General features: G+C 46.2%; 1 protein-coding gene across 2 annotated transcripts in view; it reads right to left on the bottom strand.

Annotated features, from left to right (window-relative positions):
- LOC111964645 (protein PTHB1-like) overlaps nucleotides 1-23,572 on the bottom strand; it is a 164,450-nt gene that overhangs the window by 70,979 nt on the left and 69,899 nt on the right. The gene's annotated exons all lie outside the window — the stretch shown is intronic.

Raw genomic sequence — 23,572 nt, forward strand, 5'->3', positions numbered from 1 at the left:
ACATCAACATCAGCCACATGCACACCACACCACACACCACACAAACACACACACACAACACACACAAAAACCCCCCACCACACACACCACACACACAACCACACACACACACACACACACACACAACACACAGAGATAGAGACAGTGGAGAGCAGACAGGAAGAAGCCTACTTACCTGCTTTAGCACTAATTAAAAACTCCACAGTAGGAGGGAGTCAATACATTATTGTAGGAGCCAGAGACATGATTCCTCCACTACGGCTGCCCTTGGTTACAACCCTAAACAGCCAACAAGCCCCCAGAAAGCCCCTCCCCCACCCTCCCAACCTAACATGACCTGCAGGGATAGCTGGAGGGGACAGAGCGGGAAGCCGTCACTATAGTATGTCAGCACCTTGGCACACAGTACAGTACAGCCCAACCCAGCAGAGCCCACTTTATGACTTTCTGACTCAACGTCATCCTATAGCCCAAAGTCCTAGAGGCCACACAGGCCAGAGCCTAGCCCAAACGCCTGTCCCTGTAGTGACACACAGCCTATTTAGTATCCTGTGTCTTCCCAGTACACCACGGCCTTCATATACCGACAGACAGTAAACAAATAAAGAAGACTTTCGCATAGCTTGGGGTTGAGTGTCTGATTGGCCAGTGAGGCTCACTGTGTGGTGTTGTGTGTGTGTGTGTGTGTGTGTGTGTGTAGTGTGTGTGTGTGTGGTGTGTGTGTGTGTGTGTGTGTGTTGTGTTGTGTGTGTGTTGTGTGTGTGTGTGTGTGTGTGGGTGTGTGTGTGTGTGTACTGTGTGTGTGTGTGTGTGTGTGTGTGTGTTGTGTGTGTGTGTGTGTGTGTGTGTGTGGTGTGTGTGTGTGTGGGTGTGTGTGGTTACTGGGGGAGAACTGTATATGGGCACAGCTGATTCAATAGTCCAGGTTCTGGGATCATTGCAGGCGTTCTCCTAGCTCTTGTTACTAGGTTAGGGAAGAATGGATAGCTGGTGCTGCCTGCACCAACATCTTTGAAAACAATCGACGAATAAAGCCCTTTGGTTTAAATCGACCAATATGTGTGTAATCTACTGGCAATGGAAAAGAATAACTGGACTGTAAGGTCACGCAAAGATCCAAACAAGATTTGAACAAAGCTTGATTCACGAAGGAAAAACCACATAATTTTCTCCGAACCACAGCACACAGGTTCCAAGATGCATTCCGACTCCCGAATACACAACGTTGCAAAACTCCCTACTGGGTTAATGATCCATTTCCCTCCTGATATGGCAACACATCCCTCCCAAGTAACGCACGCTGGCTTCTCCTCCTATGCCTTGGCCCCAATCAACCTAGCCATTAACTGTGCTTATCCGCACACCGTCAGCCTGAGTTACGGCTGTGTGAACTGTATCTTCGCTCCTCTACATGAGTTCGAACAATGTTGTGCGCACACCGAATTGTTAACACTTAATTGTGATCTTACCTTCTTGTGTATTTTCACTCCATTTTTTCTCTTTTCCCTTTTTTCTGGGTTGTAAGAGAGCCCTCCTCCTCTGCCTTCTGACAGTTAACGAGGGGTGGATTTCAGACCTAATTGCCTTACTTTTTAATATAGTACTCCTAAGGCCTAGTTTTGATATTTACTGGAGGAACACTTAATTACATGTTTTAATTTGAGAATATGTTCGCATCAGACTACGCTTTCTGTCATACATATGTATATACTTTATCCAGGTTATAGAGGAGTTCTAGGGACTCTACGCAGCGACTTTTTTTCTTTCGCTTTCATTGCATTATGGTGCTCTGGTATTTATTGTCATTCTGTTCTGCATCCTCTCCTCTCCTGCTCATACGTTCCTCTAGCTTACCTGTTCCGTAATTTCCACTGGCCCGCTACTTTCCTACAATATAAGATTATCCGATCTACGTCTAGTCTTTGTTAAACATACTTATTCGTGCATCACAACATATTAGTGATCTCTATTACAAGCCATCACATCAGAGAGCTCATTTGCTCATCGTCTACATAATTACTTATATTCTCATACTGAATAACACTTACTCGTTTCTACGATCGTAGCACCGTCCTCCCTAAATCCTTCCTAGCTAACTCCCTTTGTTAGTGCTCTCCAGCTTGTATACCTCTGCATCTCTCTTCTTTTTATCTCGGTCTCTCGCTGTGATTTCATATTGCATACAACCACCAATCTTCGCCTTCTATTCAGCAGAGACGCCACACATCCTGGTCCCTCCAGACGCTACTTGAAGCACTCCTCAAGCTGCCCTGTAGTACCTTAACTGCTTGTCGGGTGATATTTGTCACACAGAGAGCATTCGTGTGTGGAAAAACGCTTGGCTTGTCTATGGCTGCTATCACCCGTCAATACTTGTCCAGTTGTGGTTATATGCAGTATGCTATCGTGCTTTAGGTAATGGTTAATTGGATAGTTTAAGGTTCTACTAGGTCCTTTGTTAAATGTGGCGATCCCCAGTGCTCTAGACTCAAAGACCCCAACGAACATACAAACCCATCCAGGAAATTTAGTTAGATCCTTCGCTATGCTCAGCCTCTCCATTCCATTACCGTGTGCGGAAACACCTTCTCCACACACTGCACGCGTCCGGAGCCATAGACCATTCGCTGTTTAAAATCACGTATAATAACTATGTTGGCACGCCTAAAGACTGGCCTGAGATCTGTTTTACTATGGAGTGTGTTTGCTTGGACATATTTAGCTATGTTGGTAATCATGTATGCGGAAAAGCATTGGTTCCTGTAGTTCTATGTTGTGTTATATCGACGAGCAGCATACTAGTTATGACACTATTTAGATACTAAAATTAGTCAGTACATAACAGTCAATATTTCGATATAAATGAAGGGGGAATGAGGGTGGGGTTGATTACCCTTGTGGAGTTCCTTATCTCCATTTCCAATATGTACCAGTAACTTTGACTTAAATAATCTTATCAGTAACTTAGTCAGTGTGCAGTGGTCGTAGTGTGAAGGTGATTATATTACAATTTCAAAAAAAAAAGTATAGTCTGAAATATTTGATTTCAAAGTTGTTGGATTTTGTGCATAGTTTGGTTCTTTGTTCGCGAGTGCTAGGGGATGTGGCGTAATTTGGCTATGCGTGTCGGCATAGAGGTGGTGCTGCTATGGTTGGAGTTAGAGGCTATGTGTGTGGTAGCTGCATAGTCTGTAGCTGCTCGTATCGTAGTGTCGACAAGCATGAAGCGTTTATTAACTGCATGCAGGTTCGTGCTATCAGTGCCTGAACTTCTCTGACGCGTCAAGGGTCACTTCACTGCTCTCCTTCCCCTAACACAAAGTCCCCCCCTGCTGATTGAGCTGTGTTTCCTCTTCATTTGGTCAGCTCTCGTTGCGAGAGCGTCTCTATCTTCCTCGTGCTTCGCTTGTCCTAGAATGATCTCTTACCTTGTGACAATTAGATCTGTTACCTCAAGTCAGTGCCTATTACATGCACACTGCACCTCGCTTAAGCCTACTCTGTACAAACCCAGTAGCTGAAAATACGACACACAAGACACAGGCTATGTTAGGTCACTCCATCTCCTCGTCAGTCGTGCCTCACACTGGTTGGGCTCACTGCGGTTACCTGGGGAACAGATGTCGCTTAACCAAACTCATAATCTCAGTGTCCCAACCCACAATGCGAGTGGCCCATTGAGCCAGCTGCAATGCCGGTGACGTCTGAACTCAGGCTCATCAATCACACAATTACCACCCTCTGTATTGAGACGCTATAGTGATTGTAGAGTTTGACTTTCTCTCGATGTGTACAAACTTCCCCTCTGCACACCTAATGAAGCCAGCTAAAAGTCATATGTGTGACTCCCACGGTCCGGCTTACCCAATCTATGTGCAGCAGCCATTGAAAAGGATGTCAACGAGCAGGGTAACGATTTGAAAACACATTGTACCTTCTGTGACATTCCTGAATGCGGAACAGGGGAGGAGTGTTTGTGGCAATCACGCCAGCGCTAGGATTCAGGAGGAATGAGTGTGACACGACCACACTCTCCCTGTTTTCATTATGGGTGGCCCTCCTTCCAAACCCCTGTCAAGAGCTTAGACACTAGGCCGCATGCTCGCCTCAGCGCAGACTTACATTGGATCAGCGCCCTCAGATGCTGGAATCCATTCTGCAATCTAAAAAGCCCCTCGTCGATTGGTTTACTGAGGGACACAGGCGGTGTCGGTATTAATTTAAGGTTGTTAATCCCGCTGTAAGTGCCACACTTGACCTTGATGCAACACTACACCAGCTTGATTTCGGGTCTCTTTGAGAGAAGGAATGAGAAAGCTTCTCATGTGTCATTTGTACTGTGTCCAGGTGAATGCACATGCTGAAAAGTCAGTGTGGCTAATGCACCTTCTCTAAAACGTGTTTTGAAACTTGATGACAGTTTTGCAAGTACTTTAGGAAATCCCTATCATGATAAATTGAGACTGAATTATCACGAAAAACAAGACGATTGAAACAATGACGCTAAAACAATTATTGTGCACCCCCTGTTTATAAAAGATTTTTTTTAAACTATTATACTACGCATTTTAAATGTTGTAGTGTCCCAATTCGTCCATCAAACAATTGAAACCAACCATGATTATTATTTTCAAAACTTTCACATTTCTCTAGTAGAACCCTATAGTGATGATTTGTTGTAATGAACGATATCACCAAAGATAGTGGGTCGGTTTGAGTTGTGTATCATTTTCGTTTTTACCGTTCCCGTCTCAAGGAAGGCAGCTACTATTTATAAGAGCTCCCTGCTGGTTCACTCATACATTACATAGGAGGGTTGCATCTTTCCCAAACCCCAAAAGCTCATTTCAGAGGTGAAAATCCGCACCCGCTGATAACCCTGTAATATGACTTAGAGACCAGCAGAGAGCTGTGGTGTACCAGAGGGCTCCCACTGTGTTCCTTCCATTTGCTGTGATGCTGAATTGTTCATGAGAGAGTGAGGGGTCCCAATGCCACGTGTCAGACAATATTACCTCTCGGCTGCAGCCTGTCACTTTCTGCTTTTGCTAGGAGATTTCCTCTCTGCCGTGATGCTCCAGCCAGATGCGGATGCCAGAACTCGCTACCAGAGGTGGGGGTGAAGGCCAGGACGGTACTCCAAATTGTGTTTCCTTGAAATAACAGGGATGGCAGGCAGTTTCCCCATAAAGAGAGAGCTGGTGTAGCGGCGCAGGCGGTAAGACACGTCCGGAAGTTGAGAGAGGAATTTAAAGAGAACGTTTACATGTCACTGAATGGAACAGTTCCCTCCCTTCCACAGAAGGAGCTCAGTCTTAAGCGACTGTGGAGTTTAGGTTTGTTCCCCACACATGCTTTTTTTTACGTCGCATCTTTCCGAACTTTTACTCCGGACTGGCGTTCCCTCTAAATAGCTCTCACTCTTCTCTCTCCCTTTCTCTTGCACCCTCTCTAGTTCAATCGAGTACCAGGCTTAACTGAATGAACAAAAAAAGATGGAACTGGCAATATGACATTTTATTAAAATATTTGGGGAATGGCCACGTCGTCTGAGGGAAGTCCTTGGCGCCAGATCGTTTAATTGACCACCTTGCTACTTGGTTTGCTGCTGGTGAGGCTGGAGAATTATAACATTATTCGAAGATAGAACTGTGATTGGCAAGGACTGAACTTAACATATCAAGTATTGCAGAAACATTTTGTTTATGACGAAGAAAAAGAGATACAAAGGAAATGAAGAATCCTCGAGGGACTGAAAGTTAAAGGGCCACTAGGTCTAACTGAGTTCATAAAGCAATGGTTGAAGTATTTGTTTTTTTTATCACTGAAGACTCAATTGATAAAAATGACTGGTGAAATGGCCAAAGCACTACTTGTGAAGGAAGGAATCTAGCAATTATGCATGTAAGCCAACTTGAGTATAATGTAAAAATATGAATGAATATGCATTTACAGACTATAGGAAACGAATTTGTGCTCTTTGATTATTATAAATCAAATAAATCAAACTTGAATTTTTGGGGGGAGGTTTTCAAAACCATGCGGAGGCCGAATTACAAGTGTAGAACCTTATCGTGAAATGCTTACTTACATGAACCTTAACTTCTTTTTTAACTGCACAGTTGGTTAACAAATATGTTTACCAAATATTTACCAAATAAGAACGAATATAAAAAAAGAACACAATCAAATTAAAAAATAATGAGGCTATATACAGGCGGGTGAGCTTGTAAACCGAGTTCACTGTGCGGGGGGTACAGTTAGTCGGTATTGAAAGTAATTTGTACATGTAGGTAGGGGTGAGAGTGACGATGCGATAGCTAAAACAGCGGAGAAGGCGTTGTTAAGGAGATTTTTTGGTCCTAGACATTGACGCTCTTGTGGTACCGTTGCCATGTGGTCGGTGAGCAGAGAAGATGACAGTCTATGACTTGGCGTGACTGGAGTCTTGACAATTTTAGGGGCTTTGCCTCTGACACCTGCCGTAGTTATATGAGGTCACGTGCTAGATGAGGCAGGAAGCTTGGCGCGCCAGTTGAGATGTACTGGGCCTACCCCTCTGTTTGCGCCATTACGGTTAGATGCGCGATAGCAGTTGCCATACCAGGCGGTGATGCAAGAACTGGTCAGGATGCTCTCGATGGTGGCAGCTGTAGAACCTTCACTTTGGCGGATCTGGCCCATGCCAAATTGATTTTCCAGATTTTCTCTGAGGGCGGAAATGTCTTCTTAGTTCGGTGCCTCTGCCGATTGTCTTGTGTGTTTGGATCACCATAATATAGTTTTGTTGGTGATGTGGACCACCAAGAACTTGAACTCTCGACGACGCCGCTCAAATACAGCCGCGGCGAGTCGATGTTAATGGGGCCCTATTCGGCCTCTTTTTCCTACGCATACAATCCATGATTGCTGGTAATGGAGGTGGTGCCGGTTTGTGGCCGGTTGCCGGCGAGACAAGCTGTTTGGGATTCACCTTGAGTTCCAGTCCGCTCCTATGCAATCATAATAGGCTGTAAAACAGCAAGCAGAGCCAGCCGTGATGTAGACAGTACCACGGAAGTCTCCACAGCCAGGCAGGCGACGACCATGAAAGACACACCAGTGTTATATGGAGTTCCACATACTTTTTAATATAATGATTCTAGAGAAGAGAGTGATATGAGGGAGTGAGAAACCCAGATTCAACACTTTAGAGGAGGAGAAAAGGTAAGCCTGCGGGGCTATTACACCCTTGAAACCAACAGAAACTTAGACTTGCAAAACGTGTGCTAGGAGAATCAATATGAACATTGACAAAAATATACATTAGACCTATAGTGCCTTCTGACAGTTAGGGAAGGGGTGATTTAGACCAAATTGATTACTTTTTATAGCGGGGAGAACATAAAATGTTGAAATGCCACAGACCGTGAACAATTTATTATCCAGGCAAGGAGGACTCTCCAGCTTTTTTCCCTTTTCACTCATTTGCGTATTTTTTCTTCTTTTGATCCCCCTTCTCCCTCTTCCTCTGTTTCCATCACTCCCTCTTCCTCTGTTTCCATCACTCGCTCTTTCTCTCAAACTGTTGTGCTCTCCTCCTCACTTTCTCACTCCTTTAATCTTTCTCCCGCTCTCTCTCTCTCTTACTCCTCCTCACTCACTTTGTCTTCCACATTCCCTCATCCTCTCTCTTCTCCCCTTTTCACTCCCTCCCTCCCCCCTCTCTCTGTCGACTGCTGTGCACATGTTATACTTGGCTCGGGGTACACAGAGAGCTTGTGGAAACCTGCTGTCTCTCTTACACTTCAACTCGTCCAGTGTGTATGAGAGCGTGTGTGTGATTTACAGCTTTATGGCTCCCTCTCCAGTTAAAAACCAACAAATAAACATCATTAATTCTCCTGCGGCCTCTCCACCTGTCAACACCTCACACCCCTCCCTGACCTGTTCACTAAATAACAGTCACGCCTAAAGACTGGCCTGAGATCTGTTACTAGTGTTGGACATTAGCATTGGGATTAGGAAAGCTGTTCCTAGATCAGGGTTTATGGAGCACTGGACTAAAGGCCAATTTAGATGAAAAGGCAGTAAATATTTCAAAATAAGGGAATAGGTAATCCGTGATTTATTGTCTACTTAAAATAATCAGTAATTCAGTGCAGTGTGTCGTGTTAGTGAAGTGTGGAAATTATATTACAATTTCAAAGAAAAAATATTTATCGTCTGAATATTTGATTTCAAAACTTGTCAGGATTTCATAGTTTCACATTGCAGGGAGTTGCAGCAGCATAGTGTAGTAGTGAGGCCAGTGTGTGTGTGTGTGTGTGTGTGTGTGTGTGCATGTATATATGGGTGTGAGTGTGACTGAGGTCAAGGGCACTTGACTGTTTGTGTTTGCCATGGCAGCTGTGGGGCTTTAGCTGTGTGTTGGTTTTAGATGATCTGATTGGCTCAGGGTGTATAAACTGCCCTGTAAGCCCTCTCTGTAACATGTTCACACACAACAGGGCTGCCTCTAACGTTGGGCTACTGCGGTCCTACTGGGGAACAGATGTCGCTACAACTCACTGTCACAATGCCCATAGCATGGTGCTGAGGTCACACACACACCCCTTAACCCATAGGCTTCCCAGTCACCTAACCCCTGAGCTCCAGGTAGAGGTCCGACATGGGGTCAGTGACCTGGGGCACCCACCCAGAAACCCCCTGGCCTCTCCCCTGTCAAGCTGCCTCAGGCTGCCCCACTACAGATGCCTGAGAGAGAAGGAGAAGCCCGTCGGATAATGAGAGAGAGAGAGAGAGATGAGAAGAGAGAGGAACGAGAAGAGTGAGCAGATGAGAGAGAGAGACGACTAGAGAGAGAGAGAGAAGATGAGAGAGGAAGGAGAGAGAGAGAGGAGAGAGAGAAGAGAGAGAGAGAGAGAAGAGGGAAGAGAGAGAAGACAGGAGAGCGAAGAGGACGACGCAGGAGAGAGCACCGCCAGAGCACCAGAGGGAGCACAGACGGAAGCAACAGAGACGAGTGCTAAGAGGTCTCAGTCAGTCACCAGACAGTCAGTCAGGTCAGTTGAGGAGGAAGCAGCCTCTAGGCTCTGGGGGACCACACGTCCACTCTGCTGGAAAGGCCACAAAAGGTCAACTTTACATGGGATGACGGGAGACACAAAACACTAATTATCAGACACGCCCAAATCCCCCCCCCACCACACACAGACAACCAGTTCATATCTCTAACACACACACTACTGAGAACCCATAAATCACAGTGTGGTATTCCTGGCTGCACTTATCAGATGAGAAATATGCATGGAAGAAAAACGCACATGCCCTCATTCTGACCCTCTGCTGTTGCCGGGAGAAACCATGGCAGGGCAGGGTTTTTGCTGCCAGTCTGAAAAGCGCTGAGGGGCTTACAATATCAAACATGAGAGCCACACATCAGCCAATGAGATGGGCACATTTCTCCTCTACAGCCAATGGGCATACAGTTTGAATATAGTTAAGGTCCTCTCTTGAAAATACAGTGTTGAAAGTTGGAGAGAAGCCCAGTATTTCTTTCTGGTAAGTAAGGTTGGGTCTCTTTGGCTGCATTTATTCAGGCAGCCCAATTCAGATATTTTTTTCACAAATTGGTCTTTTGACACAATCAGATCAACTCTTTTGCCAATCAATTGGGCTGCCTGTGTAAACGCAGCCACTGAGAGTAAGAGAGGTCCCTATGTGACCTGACAACGGCTCTCTCTTTGGATGTTAGAACGTCCTCCTCCCCCCCTCCCTTGAACCACGGCACTCGGCCACACCTCCTCCTCCTTCCTAGAATGCTCCTCCTCTAGAAACCGTCTCTCCCTCCTAAAAACACTCCCTCCCTCCCCCTTCACCTAGAAACCTCCTCCCAGGTAGCTCGTAATCCTTTCGTCTCCTCATCTCCCCCTCATCCTTTCACAGTCAACCCGCTCCTTCCCTCCCCTAACACCTCCCCTCCTCCCTGCCCTTGAGCACCGGTCCCTTGCCTCCCCTCCTGGTCATGAATCGGCCTAGAAACCGTTACCTCCCTCTTCACCTTCCCTAGAGTACCGTCCTACACCTCCCTCCCTACCCCCGCCTGTCGCGTCCTCCCTACGCACCTTACCCCCCCCTCTTTTCCTACAAGTCTCTAGTACCGTCCTCCCCTCCGCCCTAACGCCTACCCTCCCTCACTCCTACGTCCTCCCATCCTCCTACAGTACCGTCCTCCCTACCCTCCCCTAGTACCGTTTCCTCCCTCATCCTCTCCCTAGTACCTCCATCTAGCCCAGTCACCCCTATTACGCGCCCCCTCCCCCCTAGTACGTCTCCCTCCCTCCCAGTACCGTCCCCTCCCTCGCTCCCTTCACTAGTACCGTCCTCCCTCCCTCCCTGTACCGTCCTCCCTCCCTCCCCTCATGTACCATCCTCCCTCTCCTCCCTAGTACTGTCCTCCCTCCCTCCCTCCACAGCACCGGTCCTCCCTCCCTCCTTCAGTACCGTCCTCCCATCTCTCCCTCCCTCAGTACCGTTCTCCCTCCCTAGCACCGTCCTCCCTCCCAAGCACCGTCCTCCCTCCCTCCCTAGTACCGTCCTCCCTCCCTCCCTAGTACTGTCCACCCTCATCCTCCCTAGTACTGTCTCCTCCCTCCCTTAGACTGTCCTCCCTCCCTCCCTAGTACTGTCCTCCCTCCCTCCCTAGTACTGTCCTCCCTCCCTCCCTAGTACTGTCCTCTCTCTCTCGTCAGATGAGCAGTAGTGGAGAGTTAAACCACAAGTTCACAGAACGGTCGCCCTGGGGTCAATCTCCCTGGCTCCACTGCCTCTCCAATTAACCCTTTCATTCATCCCAAATCACACTGACTGGCCAGGGACTGTTCAATGTCAACSTTGTCACATCAACGTTCTCACAATGTGCCTCTGATGTTACAGAAACATCAACTCTCCTCTTAGAGAATATTTCTGTAAATTCCATCTAGGGGCTGAGGCTGTGAATTAGCATTAAAAGCAGATACAATGTACCTGACTGTTGATGAGTTGATGATTCAATGTGTCAATGGTTGATTGGTTGAATCTGTCTCCATCAAATCAACTAACTGAATAAATAAATAAAACCACAAGCACACACATATAATACACATTTGCATATACTGTAGACCAGTGGCTCCAGTCCACCAACAGCCCTCATTTCTGTTGTAGCCCAAGACAAACACACCTGATTCAACTGCTCAACTAATCATCAAGCCTTCAATGACTGTGGTTACATGCACACAATAATGAGATTGTTGTGGATTAGTCAGATTAATACAATAATTGCAAGAAGAACGATTTCCCTAATAATCCTGTTTACATGGACACATCTGAAACCAGGCTACTTGATGGCACTCTGATAAACGCAGAATAAAGGTTCTACCACAGCGAATGTGTTATTTTTGAGAAGCGTATTTGATTCTGAGTTGGGACATATAACGTTTGGATGTGAAAAGTACTTCTAAGACGCATACATTCAGTTGATCCCAACTCACTCACGCTAACGAGGGAGGCTCTCGGCTGGTGCTGGCACATCCGCAGATCAAAGACACCGCTGAAATGCCGCTTAAGGTGTTTACATGTCCTAATAATTCAAAAGATTGCTCAGAAAACCAGGTATTTTAACCAATGTATGCTTACTTCGATTTTGATAAGCAGAGTAAGGTCTTTACATGACTATTGCATAATCTGCCTACTGGCATCAGTTTAAATTTCTAATTATTTGTGTGCATCTAAACATACTCAATGAGTTGAATCRGGTGAGTTTGTCCGGGGAACAACAAAAATGTGTGCTGTTGGGGGGACTGGAGGACGGGAAGTACTGGAGGACGGGAAGTACTGGAGGACGGGAAGTACTGGAGGACTGGAGGTACTGGAGGACTGGAGTTGGGAAACAGTGCTGTAGGCTACATCCACAGTACTGACATACTTGCATAACACCTATGGACATGAATAGCAGACTTAGTTCAGACAGCAGAGAACACAAGACAGCATTCCAGTGGTTAGAACTGGGTGGCTGCTTTAATCCATGTCTCTGTTGAGTGACGACAGTATATAAAACCTCACTGAGATGAGACTGTTCTAATTGGGGGGGGGGGGAACTGGCAAGTGTACAAGTGTGTGTACTTCTTTATAGAAACACTACCACCTACGCACACACGCAGACACACAAGACCCAGACACACCTAGACCCACCCACCCACCCACCCACCACCCACCCACAACACACACACACAAACCACACATACAAAAAAACAGCCATATTTACTCCACCCACAGGGTAACCCAGACCCAGTGCTTCCAAGAAACCTCCTTTCATTCCACAAGACAGTGTCTCACACACACACACTGCTATTAACATCTGCACATAACTCCTCTCAGCACAAACTATGGAAAAATAGCAGTGTGTTGTGTGTGTAGTGTGTGTGTGTGTATATATATATATATATATATAGAAGAGAAGAGAAAGACAGGCCGTCTATCAAGGGAGTTTCCCTACAAACTCAACAGAAAGTAACCGTGTCTCTTATGGTTTGTTGTGTGAGAGAGAGACTTGTTCAGAGAGATGAGCTCATACTTATCAGCTTGACATTGTCCATGTGTTGGGCGTGTGTGCCAGTGTGAGACACACGTAACCCATCCTTCAACACCACACACACACACACACACACACACACACACACACACACACCACACACACACACACACACAACACACACACACACACACAGATGTGCTGACCTGTCCTGCAGTAGGGCTGGGGTGGGCAGGATCAGGATGGGGCAGGAAGAGGGATTTAGACAGAACAAAGGACGGCCAGGCTTCAACACACAGGAAGTGATTGTAGAGGGGACAGAGTGGACATAGCACACTACGTTACACTCAACCCTTACCCACCTCTACCAGCACGGACAACAACCATGTACACACCACAAGTCCCCATAGTCATAGCCAGTGTGTGTGTGTGTGTGTGTGTGTGTTGTGTTGTGTGTGTGTTGTGTGTGTGTGTCTGTGTGTGTTGTGTGTGTGTGTTTGTGGTGTTGTGTGTGTGTGTGTGTTGTGTGTGTGTGTGTGTGTGTGTGTGTGTGTGTGTGTGGTGTGTGTCTTACAAAGGTCATTGAAGTGGGTAAGTAATAGTTGTGTGTGGCATCAGTTTCAGAGTAAAAGACTGGGCCAGGTTTACACAAGAGAGCATGTCAAGGAAGCTTTGGTAAGAACATGCATGAGACTGTGTGTGTGTGTGTGTGTGTGTGACCCTGCAGATGCTTACAGAGCCCTCTGTCCCAGACACTGGCCCATGGCAGCCAGCACAGAGAGAGAGAGGGAACCTCCCCAGTGTTTTCCTGCCAGCGTTTCCCCAACGTTCTCCCTGCGTCACTCTTAGGTTTCCTCTTTGGTTTGCACAGTTGGTGCTCGTCAGATCTAATTAATTAACACAATTAAACCATGTGCCAACAGGGCCCGCCATCCACACGGCTCTTGCTTGGCACGCGCGTGTGTGTGTGTGTGTGTACGTGTGTATGCGTGTTGGGTCGGAGTTTATGTGCTGTGTGTATGTAAAGTGTGTGTGTGTGTGTGACGTGTGTATGCGTGTTGGGTCGGAGTTTATGTGCGTGTGTGTGTGAAAGTGTGGTGTGTGTGTACGTGTGATGCGTGTTGGGTCGGAGTTTATGTGCTGTGTGTATGTGAAAGTGTGTGTGTGAACGTGTACCTGAAATGTCTCTCATTCCATGGCTCAATATTTGCCATGGGGCACAGCCCAGCTCTACAGGACTAATGAAGGAAACTAATCATGTCCACTGTGATCACACACGAGGACAGCTCTGAGAAGAGAGAGGAAGAGGAGAGAGAGGACTAAGGGGAAGAATGAGGGAAAGTGCAGGGGAAATGGACAATGAGGGGAGAAAGTGTGCGAGGGAGGCAGCGGGAAAGAAAGGAATGGCACAGAGAGAAAGAGAGCACATGAGAGAGAGAGAGAGTTAGTGGTCCATACAGAGGCTGATATTTGAACACTCCCCAATAGAGCTTTTTACTCCATGAACTTTGACCTTATTGGGTCCCCATGGAGATGGGGTCATACTGTAAAACCACACGCTCCACATCTGGACTGGCCTCCTGCTTTGGACCCTCGCTCTTTTCCTCTAATTCTTTCTACTCCTTTCTGTTCCCTCCCTTCACCTCCTCTCTCCTGTTCCTCCTGCCCCCTCCTCCTCTGGTCCTAAACACATCTCAATGTCAACACATTGGCCTTGGCCAAGGCACCAGGGCTATACAGAGGTTGCTGGTGAGGCTTTGGGGTCTCGTTGGGTGTGTTGAGGATATTGGACCAGCGGGATGTGTGTGTGTGTGTGTGTGTGTGTATGTGTGTATGAGTGTCTGGAGGCATTGTTTCTCAGTCTCAGCTCAGTGGCTACCGACCCCCCGTCCGTCCATGTGCACGCTCCCTAACTTCCCCACCCCCCATTGACTCCAATATTCATGTCTCAGCTTATAGCAAGTGACAGCTGACGATTAACCCCCACCTAACCCTTCACCCCTGACCTGCTCTCTGCCCCCAGTACAAACTGACACATCTCCTCTCCTAAACCAGGATGGCCAGACTGACGTTGCTCATCACCACAACACAGTTGTTGTTACATCAGATGAAAAGGGCTTATAGAGAAAAGCGCTGGAAAGAGAGTTTAGAATGAATGGTGAAAGAAGGACATATTGACAGAGAGATGTAGGAAGACTGAAACCAGAGAGACGACACAAAGGTCTGGTTCTAGAGAGCGAGCGAGAGCGAGAGAGAGAGAGAGACTTGGAGACTGGAGAAAGAAATAACATGTGTTAACCATTGCCGGGCCGTTCCCGTGAGCAGTGGTGTACACGGCACACTTAACGGCCCAGCTCTGGAAAAGTATACTTTACAATTCATTGCTTCCTTCTCGCAAAAATTAAAAGGTCTCCTGTTAAAAGCACAACTTGTCAAACAAAAGCAGCTTTTATTACAGAGCAAACTCCCGCCCCTGCCTCTGTCTAGGGCCTACTTCCCCGCAAACTTGTTTTATTTAGAAAAGGGATACTCCACACATGGGACCCCAGAGTGGGTGTGTGTGTGTGTGTGTGTGTGTGTGTGTGTGTGTGTGTGTGTGTGTGTGTGTGTGTGAGTGATAGAGAGAAATATTGCACACACATGCGAGTGTGTAGACTCACACTGGGCTCACTTTTAACAACAGGTATCCTCAACACAACCCGTTACAGCAGTACAACATTCTTCAGCAGAATGGCTGAACCTAGTGACCTTTGGGATCCTATTGAATGTACATGCTGCCCGGCACTGGAAGTGTTTCGCAGACTGGAAACCCTCCATCCGAACCAAACATTCCCAAAGGAAGCGCATTCATTCATTCATTCAAGGAGATTCCCTACGGCTACAGCGCAAACAGACACTCCAGGACAAACACTGTCTCCTTCCCACATGCTAGCTAGCCGACCGGGATTCAGGGAAATAAGAGGCACATCTGTGTTTCCACCTCTGAGGGAATGGCTGCTGATGGTTATCATGGTTACCACAGCTCCTGGTCTCTCCCCGCTCTCTGAGTTCCCGGGAATACTGGAGTTAATGGGATTTTAATGGGATGTGTGGACAAAATTGGATAGATGTCACGATTTGCTCTGATAGAGGGCGAGAGAACAGCATGGGATTAAACTCTGAATGTTTTGACCAAAAAAAAAGAGGACAAATAAGAAAACCAGCTGAAAAAACAATGTGAAACGGGCCAGAGAAGGGCCTGTGATTGGGCAACTGATGGAATCTGAGATTTGATTGGTTGATTGTTAGGTAAAATGTAAGAGCCTACTCTTAAAATCTTGCTATGTGGACTATTTACAGATGTAGGATTTTAATTTGAGCCAGTTCGCTACAGCAGGAAAATAATCCTGCAGCAACAGGAAATGTGAATTATTATGTGGATTATAATTAATGTACTTTTTTGGGGGTTGATAGAAGTCTGACATTTCTAAGTGAAAATTACACTCTCCATAAGCCTTTTTAAACCTCAAATACACCACATGTTTTTACATTTCCCGCATTGCAAGAAAGTTATCCTACAAAAGGGGGATCAAATTAAGATCCTACTTTATGCATATCTATTGAACAGGAAGTCAAAGTAAGAGTCAGGGTCTTGATTGGCTGATAGATAATAAGGATGTAGTGGGTGGGAGACGAGTGGGATGACATCACCCTCTATGGTTCGAGGCGCATCRATAACGTGACAACAGGTCTCACAACAGGTCTTGAACAAAGAMACAACATTCTCAACACAGTCTCTCAACAGTCTAAAACACCCCAGTCCTACATTAGTAGAAACGTTTTGCACTATTTGCAATGTTATTTCTCAAAAGTCTCCCAACGGTCCTGTGTTAAAAAGAAAGAAAGTCTCACACCCTTCGCACAAGGTCTCCCGGCGTCCACAAAATCTCCTGACATTCTCCCAGCATGCCGACAACATCTCTCACCATCTATATCAGAGCAACCCAATCCGCTAGCTGGCCTGCCTGACATCCCGCATGTCTAGAGCACTGTTGTCAACTTCATCATTAGCAATAGCCGCGTGGGTCTAAACATAACCCATTAGATAAAGCTGGACACAAACATTAGGGCAACATTACAACACTAGGCATCACCTTCATTCCCAATCAATGGAGCCTGAGCCAGCAGAAATATCACAGAGCAAAGCTGTGATAAACACAAGGAAAGCGGCAGCATTGATATGCAGTTGCTCACACATCTACTGTAGCAGTAGCTCACTGCTGCCTAAAACATGATCTACTGGTTACATCCTCCTGTACTTCATAAACAGATGGTTAAAGGATTACACAATTTAAAGACAGTATAGATGGTTGTACAATCACAAACATCATCTGATGATGAATATACATACGGATGACATAGTGCTACGGGTGTTACAGTCTAGTGGTTGTGGACGCAGACAGACAGTCGGACACAGACAGAGACAGACACCATGAGAAAGTTGGCATCTTCTTTGTTTCCCCCTCCCCAATTTCATGGTATCCAATTGGTAGTTACAGTCTTGTCTCATCGCTGCAACTCCCATACGGACTTGGGAGAGGCGAAGGTCGAGAGCCGTGCGTCCTCCGTAACACGACCCAACCAAGCCCCACTGCTTCTTGACACAATGCCCACTTAACCCGGAAGCCAGCCGCACCAATGTGTCGGAGGGAACACCGTGCACCTGGCGACCATGTCAGCGTGCATGGGCCCGGCCCGCCACAGGAGTCGCTAGAGCGCGATGGGACAAGGACATCCCTGCCGGCCAAACCCTCCCCTAACCCGGACGACGCTGGGCCAATTGTGCGCCGCCCCATGGGTCTCCCGGTCGCGGCCGGATGCGACAGAGCCTGGACTYSAACCCAKAATCTCTAGTGGCACAGCWAGCACTGCGATGCAGTGCCTTAGACCACTGCGCCACTCAGGAGGCCGGTATCCTCTTCTATCCCAAAGCGTGGATGCTTCCAGCAGCCCCTGGGCTCGCTCTCTGAACCCCACTACGCAGGCGATGCTGCTCCTGAGTTTACACATGCTCACACATACCATAAACACACTTACACTTGGACAAAACACACACTTTATCTGTAAGAGTCTTCACAGATGGGAAGGTGTGTTTGTGTGTGTATGACGTGGGGGTCTGGCATCGAAGGCCTCTCGATTCCCTACTCAGCCCCCATTAATAAAAACACCAAGCATAAAACGACAGACCCACAGTTCCCGCTTCCAAATATGCCTGCCTAACACACACACACACCGACACACACCCAAACACACCGACACGGACCCACACCCCACACACACACACCACACACCACAGTCCTGCTGCAACAAGGCTGTCGTGCACAAGCGTTTGGCCCCCAATGCCGAGCATGAAGTCCATATGGGTGCATATCACTTGGTACAGCCTTGGAGACACAGTAGATGGGATTGGAGGAAAACTGTTTACAGTGCTTTGCTTGTAAGTTAGAGGCGAATCAGTCGAACTGTCTCAATGTCTGGCTGCTAGAAGACATCCGATTCGGCTGCTCCTCGCTTTGGCTTGATAATGAGGAGAGTAACGGTTCAGCAAAAGGTTAATAACTGGGCTACCGGAATAAACGTGCTGTAATTTACTCAACGTAGCTCTGAGCAAGCCTGCAATGTGGCCCTGCAGGCTTCGACGGTTCTTAATACTAAGGTATTATGAATGGTGAGGGTCTGAGAGCAGCAGAGAGGCATGTGATTGGAGATGATGCTAATGGCTATTAAATAGCTGTATTGTGTGGCTGCTGACCGGAGACTGACCGGATGGGGGGTAACTGGGTTTGGGCTGAGCCCTCAGGGAAGTGACCTTGTAAACACACAGCCCTCCTCCTCAGGCCTATGATGGAGGGAACGAGGAAAATAAGGAGAGAAGGGAGACTTTCAGTGATCCACTGTTTAGTAAAGTACTGCTTCAGTGAAAGTTAGAGGGGCATGTTGGTGACTATGTCTGTGACCGGGACTGATCATTGAAATGAACCCAGTCTCCAGGAACACAAGTTAGCATCATTCCTCTTTTCATGTATTTGTGTCTCAGCTACCAACACTCTGTTAGCAGTTTTGATTGAACGGGGCCCAATGCCTCTCTGTCTCTAAACTGTGTGTGTGTGTCTGGTATAGGTGGCGTCCCTGTGATCCCAGGTGGGCCGTGGGGGGTTCGGAGGAAAGAAGAGAGGAGACACTCTCCCTTTCATCTCCCTTTCATCCAGGCCGCTARAGAAGAGAAGGAGAGCGAGCAGCGACACAGTTCTATCCAAGACACCGTTTGAAGCCTTTCAACTGTACTAGAGGTGCTTCCTGGCTCCCATGCACCCTAACAGAGGGGTTGGTTGGAGCCTAATTACCTTAACGTCTGCCACAGGTAGAAGGTGTGTGTGTGGTTTGTCTACGGTGAAGGAGGGAGGTATAGAGGTGTACGTTGATTTGTTCATTTAGCCCCTTCTGCTTTCGCCTGTGGGCCGTGTGCCCCCACCGTTCTGGAAATTCTCTCTGAGTTCATATATGTAAATTGGTTTGGATGTCCTTCTCTTTCCACCTCTCTCTCACACTCCCTGATGGGTGGTGGTTTGGTTGTAAGAGGGACATGCCTGGACAGAGCGCCTTCTCTCTCTAGGTCCAAACCACACAGTTCCATCCTCTGAAGATTTCCATTACAAACAAAACTAATTAGGGATTATTTCCGTTTTCTGTTTTTATGACGTTTGACAGTGGGAGGACAGGGGAGGCACAGAGAGAGAGAGAGAGAGACACACACACGCCCCTCAGGTGGGCTATAAAGCCCACAGGACGTTCAGGCAGACAGATATCCGTTGCCGGCGGTAAACCCCAGGCAGCCCACCCACCCCTGGAGCATGGTATGATATTGGGGTCTGGTTGTTTGGAGCAGATAGGATTCAAAAGAGAGGAGAATAATTCAGACTGGAGCAAGACATGAATCAGGTAGCATCACTAAGACAATTACACATTATTTTTTTTAAATTTAAATGTTTGATTAAGTTTTCTTGTTTTTCAATCAACCAACAAAACACATTCCACATTCACAGATGTGGCAGACGTAAATAATATGATGAAATTAAACATAAAACAAAACAAACTTGCAGCAGCACGATCACCGTTCCTATTAGGTATTTCCAGCTTTAGCGTAGACGACGAGCAAATCATTCGTTTCTACAGCACCTTACACACCATGTACCTGCTCATCTCCCTAATCACCCCATTCACTCTGTCCAATTTGAAATATAGTTGCGTAGTGGAGACCAGAGTCTATCAAACCTGGGCTGTCTCTTGCGGAGGTCATAAGTAAACTTTTCAAGAGGAAGAAAGTCCATCTGGTCAATCCACATTTTAAATGTAGGAGAAGTATTAGAAGCCCACAATAGAAGAATACATTTCTTAGCAAAGTATGTGATAGTCATAAACACATTTTCTCTGTCAGGATCAAGAACAAAGTCCTGCTGGGCATTAAGACGACAGATACAGGGGGTCATACCAAAATGTACATTAGTATTTTCTGTGCAGCAGTATGTATAGATTGCCATAATCTGGTAATCTCTCTATAACTCCAAAATACATGCATATAGGTTCCCCTTTCAGAGGTACATCTTTTACAATCAGGAGAATTGTCTGTGTTCATTCTGTGGAGTCTCACTGGGGTGTAAAAAAATGTGTACAAAAATGTGCAATTAGATTCTTTCATTTTTACATTAGTAGAGGAGCAGCATACCCTGTCGTAAACATCCGCCCATAACTCATCACTGATAGTCAGACAAAGGTCCTTTACCCAGATTCTTTTCAAAGGAGTAAAGGTGGAGTCCCCTTTCTCAGAAAGGAGTCTATAGATATGAGATTTTGCCTTTGATGGATTGTGGTGTAGCAAGAAGGGTCTCAACTTCATTCAGCTGAGCTCTCCTCTTGGAAGTAAATGATGAGGAAATGACGTGTCTAATTTGAAGATATACATTAAAATAATGGATCTTGGCACATTGAATTCACTGCAGAGCYCTTGAAAGGATTTCAGTGTAGTGGTTTGCTGAYGAAACAGGTCTGAAAAGGTCCTGATCCCTAGAGGATGCCAAAGATTAAAGTTGGCATCACTCAGGGCTTTTGGCAAGTCTGGGTTGCATACTATAGGCGAGTGAGAACATATTTGGGAGGAAATGCCMAGGTATTTCTTACAGTCCCTCCATGCTAGKAGGGTGCTGTAAATCACAAAGGTTTTGGCTATGTTGCCCACTTCACTAAAGTTATTAAWTAATATAATTGAGCTTAGGGGCAATGAACCACAGGATTGGGCTTCTATCTGAATCCACATTGAGTCTTGTCTGTTTGTGATCCATGTTAGCATGTTGCGGATTTGGGCAGACCAGTAGTACAATTGAAGGGAGGGAAGGGCAAGACCACCCTTAGATTCAGGTTTCGATAGAGTGGAGAACTTGATCCTAGGTTTTTTATTGCCCCATATAAATTTGGTGATGCTTTGGTTAGTTGTTTTGAAAAAGGAAACTGGGAAATAGCATGGGAGCATCTGAAATAAATAGTTAAATCTAAGGAGGATGTTCATACGGATAACATTGATTCTTCTGACTAAGATCCAAGTTTGGAGATCGTTCTTGATTCGATCCAGGAGTGGGAGATAATTTTCCTTGAAAAGGCCATTTTTCAGATCTGGTGTTACAAAGATCAAGGTATTGAAACCTTTGTGTCTTCCATTGGAACGGACAGAGTGTCTTCATAGAGCTGTTGAGTGTAATATTGAGAGGGCAAACAGTGGATTTGTTATAATGTATCTTATATTGCCATCCTGAGCAATTGTGTCTAAAACGGGAGGGATTTCTCAGGGTTGGATATGTAGAGCAAGACATCATCCGAGTAGAACAAAATCTTGTGCTGCAGGCCGCCTGCAGAAATCCCCATAATACTTGGATTTCTCCTTATCAACTCTGACAAAGGCTCCGCCCCAACAAGTAGAGCAGGGGGGACAGCGAGTATCCTTGTCTTGTGCCACGTCCCAAAGGGAATCTGCCATAGTCTTTTGGCGAGCAATTTGGTAATTATTTTGTAGTGGAAATCCAACAAGCTTATGGGCCGGAAGGGCGAGCAGGATAGAGGGTCCTTGTCTTTTTTGAGCAACACTGTAATGCGGGCTGTGTACGTAGAGTCTGGGACAGCTCCGTTTTTGCAAAAATCATCCAGCATTGGCATGAAAATAGGGCTAAGCTGGGGCCAAAAAGCTTTGTAGAACTCTCTGGGAAATCTGTCTGGGCCTGGGGACTTGTTAGGTGGCATGGAGATCATTTCTTCCAGGACCTCCTCAGGAGTGAAGGGGGAGTTGAGATCTTCTTGGTCGGTCTCTGATAGTTTTGGTAGCGAGATTCCCTCCAGGAAGGAATGGAGTTCTGCATTCGTAAGTTTTCTCTCAGAAGTATATGGTTTGCGGTAAAAATCATGAAAAGTTAAATTTATCTTATTTGGACATGACTACTCTTTTTTATTTATTTATTGGTAAGCAAGCAATCTACTCGGCCTATTGCTATACTCATGGTATTTCTGTTTAGTAAAKATTWCTTCTTTTTTTATCTCCCGAGTATAGTCCAAGTTCAGTTTGGCTTTGGCTGCTTTAAGTTGACTCCAGAAGGTGCTGTCTGGGGAATGTTTATGTACTTTTTCACGGCGTTCCAGCTCCCTCAAGATCTAACCTGCGTGCTTCCATTTCTTTTTTCTTAGAGGAAGCATATGCAATTAGGTGACCTCAGTGTGGCTTTGGCAGCATCCCACATTGTGGCCGGAGAAACAGGAGAGTCTTTGTTGTCTTGTGTGTAGTTGTCTATCCATGTAGTAACCAATGTATGGAACGCTTCGTTTGATAACATGGAGGTGTTGAATTTCCAGCTCTTTGACCTCKGGTTGTTTTTGCAGAGGTCAAAGCGGAGGTGGACAAAGGCGTGATCTGAAAGTGCTATGGGTCCGATTGTACATGTGGCAGATCTAGGATTTGTGGAGGGGACTTCAGATGATTTGTCTAGGGTTGTGTTGAGGGTACAATTAAAATCTCCAGCCACCACTCCAAAGGAAACACAATGCTCATTGAACAGGGTTATCATTTTCAACATGAAGGAGTATCTGTGTTAGAGGCATATATATGTAAGATAGTAATTGGTTGCCCATACAGTGACCCAGTTATCAGAATGCATCTCCCCTCTGGATCAGATGTGTTTTTGTCAATTATGAATGGAACATGCTTATGGATAAGTATGGCTGTGCCTCTACTGTTGGATTTGAAAGATGAGAAATACACCTGTCCCACCCAAGCTCTGCGGAGTTTAGCAGGTTCGGCATCACAGAGGTGTGTTTGTTGTAATAGCGCAATGTCTGCTTTTTCCTTTTTGAGAGCACATAGTATCTTTTTCCGTTTTATTGCATGACCTAGACCATGGCAGTTCCATGTCAGTAGATTTAAGGTACTAGTCAACGTCATTGAACAATAATCGAACTCTAGTGCAAGTCATCTCTGGGTATAGGTGGATAATAGTTACAGCTGCGATCACATCAAATTAAAATAAATGGTGTGCATAAAATAACAAATCTCTGAACACCACAGCTGAGATCCAAAACAAGTCGACATATTCCGTTGGATCTATTAACCCCACGCTCAGTCTCAATTCTGTTTTCCCGAAAAACGGGAACAGTTAGCAACACACAGCGTTTCCCACTGCAATGGTGTTGATTTTCGCCGCCTGTAGGACTCGTTCCTTGTCGGTGAACATCAGGAAACGTATGGTGATTGGGCACGGTGGTTGTTTGGCTGCTGGTGGGGGCCTCAGTGCTCGGTGAACTCTCTCGAGTTCTATGGGCCTGTCGGTGGACAGTTTGTCTTGCAGGTAGCGGATCAGTGGTATGTTACCCTCTTCTTTTTCAGACAGATTTAATAGAACACAATTATTCCTTCGCCCCCTATTTTCCAGGTCCTCTGTTTTCTCTTCCAGA

This window comes from Salvelinus sp. IW2-2015, linkage group LG6.1 (assembly GCF_002910315.2).
Source record: "Salvelinus sp. IW2-2015 linkage group LG6.1, ASM291031v2, whole genome shotgun sequence".
NCBI classification, from domain to species: domain Eukaryota; kingdom Metazoa; phylum Chordata; class Actinopteri; order Salmoniformes; family Salmonidae; genus Salvelinus; species Salvelinus sp. IW2-2015.